The 7,926-nt window shown below is 43.9% G+C and overlaps 1 long non-coding RNA gene across 1 annotated transcript; it reads right to left on the bottom strand.

Annotated features, from left to right (window-relative positions):
• Positions 1-716: 716 nt before the first annotated feature.
• LOC140498192 (uncharacterized) lies at positions 717-1,693 on the bottom strand. The gene is made up of 3 exons (XR_011965020.1): positions 1,489-1,693; positions 1,151-1,226; positions 717-1,044 (listed from the first exon to the last, which is right to left on the bottom strand). It is a non-coding gene; the product is annotated as an uncharacterized lncRNA (long non-coding RNA).
• Between the last annotated feature and the right edge of the window lie 6,233 nt (positions 1,694-7,926).

Raw genomic sequence — 7,926 nt, 5'->3', positions numbered from 1 at the left:
GTTGACATAGCATAAGGCATTCTGGAAAAGGCTGGGAATAGGAAACCATTCTCTGAGGGGCAAAGGCTATGAGCATTAGGAGCAGGGTTTCAAACCCAGATGGCAAGGGAGATGAGCCTGAACAGGGATGACAAGGGGGAAAAACCACCAGGGACTGGGTGGCAGGCTGCAGAAGGGAGAAATAGAAGGAACCAATTAAGTACCTACTATGTGCCAATTACTGTGCTAAATTCTTTACAAATATCTCACTGAATCTCTCCACATCCTGGGAGGTAAGTGCAGTTATGATACATATTTTACACTTGAGAAAACTGAGGTAGCAGAGGTTAAGTGACTTGCCCAGGAACACAGAACTAGTAAGTATCTGAGGCTAGAGTTGAACTCAAGTCTTCCTGACTCCAGGCCTAGCACCTATCCATTGTGCCATCTGGTTGCCTCTAGAGGGATGAGGAGGATGGAAAAGAAGGCTTAGGGCTGGATGGTACCCCTGGAATAGCTCTCATGTCAGTTCAGGAGCATAGGTCAGTCAACCACTCCAGGGAATTCTGGGACACTTGGATCCTGAAGGCAAGGGGCAGAGCTCTTGATAGAAGGGGGATGGTGATCTCCAAGATGGGATCTTCCATGAGATTGTGGGAAGAAGGGGGAAAGGAAATGGATAAACTAAGAGAACCAGTAGGAGAGAAAGGAGGCTGGGTGCTGGGAGACTGGAGATGGAGAGATTAGGGGACCCAACAGGAGGAGGGGGATGAAGATAGGACTAGGCATCAGAGGGGATGGTAGGGGAAGTTGGGAGGAAAGGGGAAGTAACTGGGCAGTCCCAGGGCATGGGCTCCCCCCAGTGTCAGGCCCTGGGATAGGCAGGCTGGGCTGTGGCCATGGATCCAAGGGGAAGACGACCTCACCCTCTGCTGCCTGCACTGGAGGTTCTGCGTTGCAGCAGAGAGCCTGAGCCCCGGTGGCGATCATGGGAGCGCATGATAGCTTCATGCTTGTGCTTGAGCTCCAGCAGCTTGGCCCGCATCTCTTCATCCCCACACACATCTAAGAGAACAGCAAAGGGAACATCACTGATTCATGAGTCTTGCACCCTTCCCTGGGAAATGCCCTTAGGGTCCTAACTGACTCCTGAGGGAGCTCACTCACTCACCTAGGGGTGTCTCATCCAGCAGTGACTTCCTGTTCAGATCAGCTCCATGGCCCACCAGCAGCTCCACTAAATGCACCTGTGAGGACAAGCCAAGCTGCCCTTGACAATTCCCTCATGCAGCTGGGGTTTGAGATCTGTACTGGACAGTGGAAAGAGGAGAGAGAGTGGGGGGGGGGGGGGGTTTGGGGCAGTGGAATACCCTGCAGATATGTTAAAGGGGTGAGTGGGAAGTAGGAGCTGGAAATCATGTTGGGGTCCTGCCCTGGGACCTAGCTCTGCTCTTCCATCTAGAATGAGGGCTCACCAGCCTCCTGCCCTGACCTCCCATCCCTACTCACCTGGCCCCAGCAGGCTGCTGCATGCAGTGGCTCCCAGCCATCTTGGTCCTTGGCGTTCAGGTTGGCCTTGTGCTCCAGCAACAGCTCAGCTGCCTCCAGGTAACCATTGGCTGAGGCAATGTGCAACTAAGGGTGGGAGCCTGGGCTCAGGAAGTCCCATCAGCCCAGGGAGGAACAAACTTCGCCTTTCCAGTGTATCCATGGATAGACTAGTATTGGATTTGGAATCAGTAAGATATGAGTTCAAATCCTGCTTCAGACAATAACCAGTTTTGTGATCTTTGGGCAAGTCACTAAAATCCTGTTTACCTTGGTTTCCCCAATTGTAAAGTGGGGATAGTAACAATATCTACCTCAGAGGGCTCAAAGGAGATAATATTTGTAAAGTGCTTTTCAAACCTTAAAGTGTTATACCTGGTTTTCTGTCATGCTGAAGCAGTACTTGCTGGAAACAAGGTTGCTGCCTGAGAGCCATTAGCCATAGCTGTTTTCCAGGGAAGCCCTGGAGGATTCTGTTGTTGCTCCCACTGGAAGATGAGCTGCTCCAGGAAAGGGGGTGGGAGAAGGGGGGCCTGCAGCCACTGGGCCAGGGCCTGGTTCAGTTTCTTTGTCTTGTGGGCCAGGCCTTGGCACAGTAGCATGAGTGTCTATTGAGAACTGCTGGGAAGCCTATGACTCCTGCAAGTGGAACCCACTCAATGTCTCTCCTGCCCAGATGATGACCTCCTTATTTTCCTACAACCTTTGTTCTGACTCTGCTGGCTGTGTACCCTTCCAGGGGTTCCAATGGATCCCATTGACCTTAGGTCCAAGTTAGTGAATAGCTATCAAAAAGATGGAGGCTCAGACACATTCTTCTTAATTGCATTTGGTTGGCAGATCTGCAAGCAAGAAACCTGGGGCTCAGGTTACCTGTGGACTATCTGCCCATTAAACATTTACATCAGGCCTGCCTGCCTACCTCTCCCTCTACCTGTCCCAGTGGGACCAGCTGCTTGCTGTTCAAGCAAGTGCAAGAAAAAGACAAGGCCAGGCTGATGAGAACAGAGGCTGGAGCCACTTTTGAATATTTTTGTAAACACTGATGTCCTGACCCTAAAGGCAACAAATCCCAAAGGAAGATAGCAGACCAAAGACACTAGTCCCTGGACAAAAACCCAATAAGGAAGACCACAAAAAAGCAACAAATAGAACCAGACTACTCATCTCTAGGGCAGACTGATGAGTAACAAGAACCCAGGACAATTACCCACAAAAGACATTCCTATGTAGGACAACACTGTCATAGAACATAATACCTACATAAGACTTCAGAAAGTAAATAACCACACCCTTACTTGAACCATGTATTTTCTCTATTACACTAGTGATAGACAACTCCTGGCTTATCACAAGATGAAACCTTCCACTTTTTGGACAACTCTTAAGTATAAGAAATGTCTTCCTTACACTGAATTGAACTGCCTCCTTGTACCTTTCACTTAGTACTCCTAGTTCTGCTTTCTGAGGTCCAGGAGAACAAGTTGAATCCTTCCATACAACAGTCCTTCAGAAAGAAGGTAAGTACGTTCCCCCTAAATCTTTCTTCTACAAGCTAAACACAACCAGGTCTACTGACCTTCAAGCCCTCTCAACATGCTGATTTCTCTCCTCTGAATACTTCAGCTTGTCACTGTCTTTTCCAAAATATGATGCCCCAAACTGTACCCAATGCTCCTGCTGTCTAACCTGGGCAGAGTGGAGCAGACTCCTCTGCACTGGACATTCTGTTAATGCCATCTAATGGACTGGCAGTCACTTTGCATTGCTGGCTCACGCTGAGCTTGCTCACTCTGAAGCTCCCAAGATCTTTGCCACAGAATCACAGAATTTCTAAGTTAGACTATCTAGGCCAAGACATACCCTGCAAGGAATTCCCATGAAAGCATAATGAGAAGCTTGAGAAGCCATAATTCAGCCTCTCTGAAGACTTCCCATGCAGGCAGAGACCTCCACAGACATATCCCCTTCATTTAATATGTGTGCAATCAACAGTCTCCCTTCTCAAACAATCCTGAAACACTCTGGGCTTTCTTTGTCACTTTTGCTCCAATCATATCATCGTTCTGGGAGGACATATCCACCACTAGAATGTAAACTCCTTAAAAGCAAGGACTGTTCTCATAACTCCTTATATGTTTAACGTATGGGAGGAAAAAACTGAAAAAAATAGAAGGGAGTCTAAGTCTGGGAGGTAGAGGTCTGCCATGACTCAAAAGTAGAGCAGAAGGATACAGGGAGTGTTTCTATCACTGCTATAGACTGAGGGCAAAGACTTCAGAATAGAAAGGCCGATTTGGGAAGTGAACAGTGAGTTCCAAAGATGATACCTAAGAAAAAAAAAAGGGATTTAGAGTGCTGGACCATATCTTAAAACCCAAGAATGACATTCTCTTGCCTAGGGATGGAGTGTATCAAACAAGGGCTGGTAAGAATAGATATAGATATACATATACATATACATATATATGTCTATAATATTAAAATATGTTTTTCAGGACTTTATAGGTATAAAGAGTATCATATTTCTTGTCTCTTCAATGGGTGTGGGGAGGTGGAGGGAAAGAGAATTTGCAATTGAAAATAACTTTTTTAAATTCTGAAATCAACAGAATAAAGAGCTAAGTGAAAGCTCTGACATAGTCCCCCCTAAAATTTTTTATAAAGAATATATACCAAGAGTTTTGCAAATTGAATCAAAAGACTGTTGTACTCAAAATATAGAAGTCCCACAACAAGAGGAAACCACAACAAATAAAAAATACAACAATCACTGAAAAAGAATCAGTTTGAACACTAAAGAACTCAGGGTCACACAAGATTTGGAAGCCTTTACTAAAAACCAGAGATTATGGTATACAGTGTTCTACGAGGTAAAAGATATAGGGTTAAAACAAACAATAACTTAACCTACAACGCTGAGTATAATCATACAAGGGGAAAATGAAGCATTAATGAAATAGAGGACTCATGTATTCTGATAAAAACAAAACAGAACTGAAGTAGGAATTTGGAAATGCAGGAGACCACTGAAAGTTAGAAAGGTAATCTATCTGAGCAACTGGAAGATGAAGTATGAGGATGTGTAGAGTGATGGGGGAGAAGACATAAGTGCCCCCTTGAGAATGTGAATGTCTCTAAAGGGTACTGAGAGGATTTCCAGCCAAGATGTCCACCTGAAGGGAAAGCAAGCTGCCTAAGTCCTACATACCTAGGTCCCACATATCTAGCCAAACCCTAAAGTCTGCACCAGTCCAAATAATGATAAATAAATTCAATGAGAAACTATGGTAAACAACACATCCTCCTCCTCAGAACTGCACAAAAGATCAGATAGCAGTCCAGGAGCAGGCTCTTGCTTGTTATCTACCTAACTACTACCTACTCTACCTACCCACTCTACCCTGCTCCTCCACCCCACCCCCCCAAAAAACACAAGTTCCTTTCAGAACAAGCAGAGACAGGACAAGTAAAGCCAGCAAACCTCTGTGTTTTGGGGCAGCAAGAACAGACCTATCCACCCACCCCAAAGAAGCCCCACAATGCTCAGAAATGTCCAGGGAGGCTCAGCAGACCACAATCAGTGCAGTGGTGCCCAGTGTGGTATAACAGTGCTCACACTGATATAGCCCCGACAGAGGGTCTTTGAGGTCCCTAACACTTTGTCTGAGATGCCAGAGAGGACCCTGAGATCCAGGGTTTTATCTCAAAGATCAAGGGGGTGCCTAAACCTTCCAAGTAGAAGTCTGCCATGACTCAAAAGTACAGCAGAAGATAAGAGTCTGCAACTGGTCCAATGCTGAAATTAAGGAATTGAAACTGGAAAGATAAGTCAAAGAAAAGGCTCACAAGTATCAATAATTATTGTAAATCTGACTCTATAACAACCACATGGCTTCCACAAGGACTATATGAAAACCTAGATGAATTGAACCAAGAGAAAAAATAAAATAAAAGCTCTGGAAAAAATAATTGGAAGGAGAATAAGTAGAAGAGAAAGTGATAAACCTCATCCAAGAAAGGAAATCCCTGAAGAGTAAATTAGAACAAATAGAAATCAGTGACTCCATGAAATAGTAAGAAATATTGGAACAAAATCAAAATATTGAATAAATGAAAGAAAATTTAAGTATCTGATAGCAAAAACAATAGATCACCAAACAAGCCAAGGAGAGAGATTTAAGAATCACTGGGCTTCCTGAAAAAGATGGTTTTTAAAAGTCTGGACACTATTTTTCAAGAAACTATAACTGAAAACTTCCCAGATCTATTAGAAGCAAAGAATAAAGGAAAGAAAGAATCCACCAATTTTACAGCCTGATACACACACCAAAAGGAATGATCCCAGGAATGTCATGACCAAAATCTAGAATTCCGACATAAAAAAAAAAAAATACAGCAAGCATCCAGAAACAACCAGTTCAAACACCAAGCAATTACAATCAAGTTCACAAAAGAACCAGCAGCTTCTACCTGTTATATGGTCATGAAAAGTTTTTCCCTTCCCTTCCCTTCCCTTCCCTTCCCTTCCCTTCCCTTCCCTTCCCTTCCCTTCCCTTCCCTTCCCTTCCCTTCCCTTCCTTTCCCTTCCCTTCCCCTTCCCCTTCCCCTTCCCCTTCTCCCTCCCCTTCCCCTTCCCCCTTCCCCCTTCCCTTCCCTTCCCCTTTCCCTTCCCCTTTCCCTTCCCTTCCCTTCCCCTTTCCCTTTTCCCCTTGCCTTTCTTTTCCCCTTTCCTTTCCTTTCCCCTGTCCTTTCTTTTCCCCTTTCCTCTTTCCCCTTCCCTTCCTTTCCTTTCCCCTGTCCTATCCTGTTCTCTCCTAAAACCTTCAACCTGACTCCAGTGGGCCCAGGCCTAAGGGCTCCTCTGGACCCTCCTAGCTTTAGAATGATTATCAATAGCAGCTCTTGCTGTTTACCACCCAGCCTGATGTCTTTCTTTTTCTTGACCTCATTAAAGGGGCCACGCCCTGGCTACTTCTTAAACAGGCCTATTCAATGAATGGGCGTTGCCTCACCCTAAGTGAGTACCTGCAAAGACCTTGGCCTAAAGGGCCTAAGGTCTCCCAGTGCATCCTGGGTCATCTCCAGTCATCCTGAGGAATATCAGGTCACTGAATCAGATGACTCTGGGGGAGAAGTGAGGCTGGTGACCTGCACAGTCCTCCCTCACTCAAAACAAAGTCAAGTGCAAGTCATGTCATCATTTCTCTGATGGCCTGGTCTTCTTCGGCAACAAAGGATGAACACAAAAATCATGAAGAGTTATATGGTCATGACAGAATAACAAAACCTTATTCCCTCCCTCTGCAATCTAGTGATACAGGCTTCCTTACTGTTCCTAAATAAGACACTGTCATCACACTGAGCATTTTCTCTGGCTGTTTCCTATGCCCGGAATGCTCTCCATCCTCATTGCTTCCTCCTTGCTTCCCTGGCTTCCTTTATATTCCAGCTAAAATCCAACCTTCCATTGGAAACTTTTCCTGATCTCCCTCAAGGTGTTTTTCATTGTATCTCCAGCACAGTTTCTGACATGTAGTAGATACTTAACAAATATTATGTTGACTAACACTCTTTGGGTATAGTTATTCAACCAGTTCTGAATCCAGCTGTCAGTACTAACATTCAATCTATACATTTCACCATTTTATTCATAAGTGAGAGACTTTGCCATTGTTGAAATCCAGGCACACTGTATCTACATCATTAATCCCTAAAATAAAGGTCTATTAACTCCATCAAACAATAAAAGAACTGAGGTTCATCTGGAATGATTTTATGAACTTATGCTGACTCTCAATGACTGCTATTAGTATGAGGATCAATATGTTGCAGAATTTCATCTGAGCTCAACATCAAACTTGCCAGCCTACACTTTTTAGAATTCACTTCTTCCCATAAAAAAAAATAATAATCATGACATTTTTTTCCATTTGTGGTCTTTCAGCACCTCTGAAATTATTCATGATTACTCAAAAATCATTGAGAGTGGTTTAGCAATCACATCTATGATTTCCTTCATTTACATCCTGAGGTGTAATTGATCCAATTTAGTAGATTCAAACTCATTTTAAGTCAGTGGGTATTCTCTTAACATCTCCTCACCTATAACCAGTTCCAGTTTTCTCATATCCATGTTTATTCTATCCTTCTCAGTCCCAGCTAAAACAAAATAATAAGGCAGTCTTCCTTTCTTTCACCAATAGCTAAAATATTATTCCCCTTCCTTCTACTTTATACTATGAATATTATTTTTAAATCTATTGTACTTAGCATTTTCACAAACTTTAGGTCTCTTTACAACATTATTCTATTCTAGTATTCCTTCTCAGTTATATGCCTTGTATACACAAGTCTTTTTTGATCTGAATTTGATAGTTATTAGGTTGTGAAGTCCTA

The sequence above is a fragment of the Notamacropus eugenii genome, chromosome 4 (assembly GCF_028372415.1).
Source record: "Notamacropus eugenii isolate mMacEug1 chromosome 4, mMacEug1.pri_v2, whole genome shotgun sequence".
In the NCBI taxonomy this organism is placed as follows: Eukaryota; Metazoa; Chordata; class Mammalia; order Diprotodontia; family Macropodidae; genus Notamacropus; species Notamacropus eugenii.
Note: the sequence above shows the minus strand (reverse complement) of the source record. Positions and strands in the feature narration are given on the sequence as shown.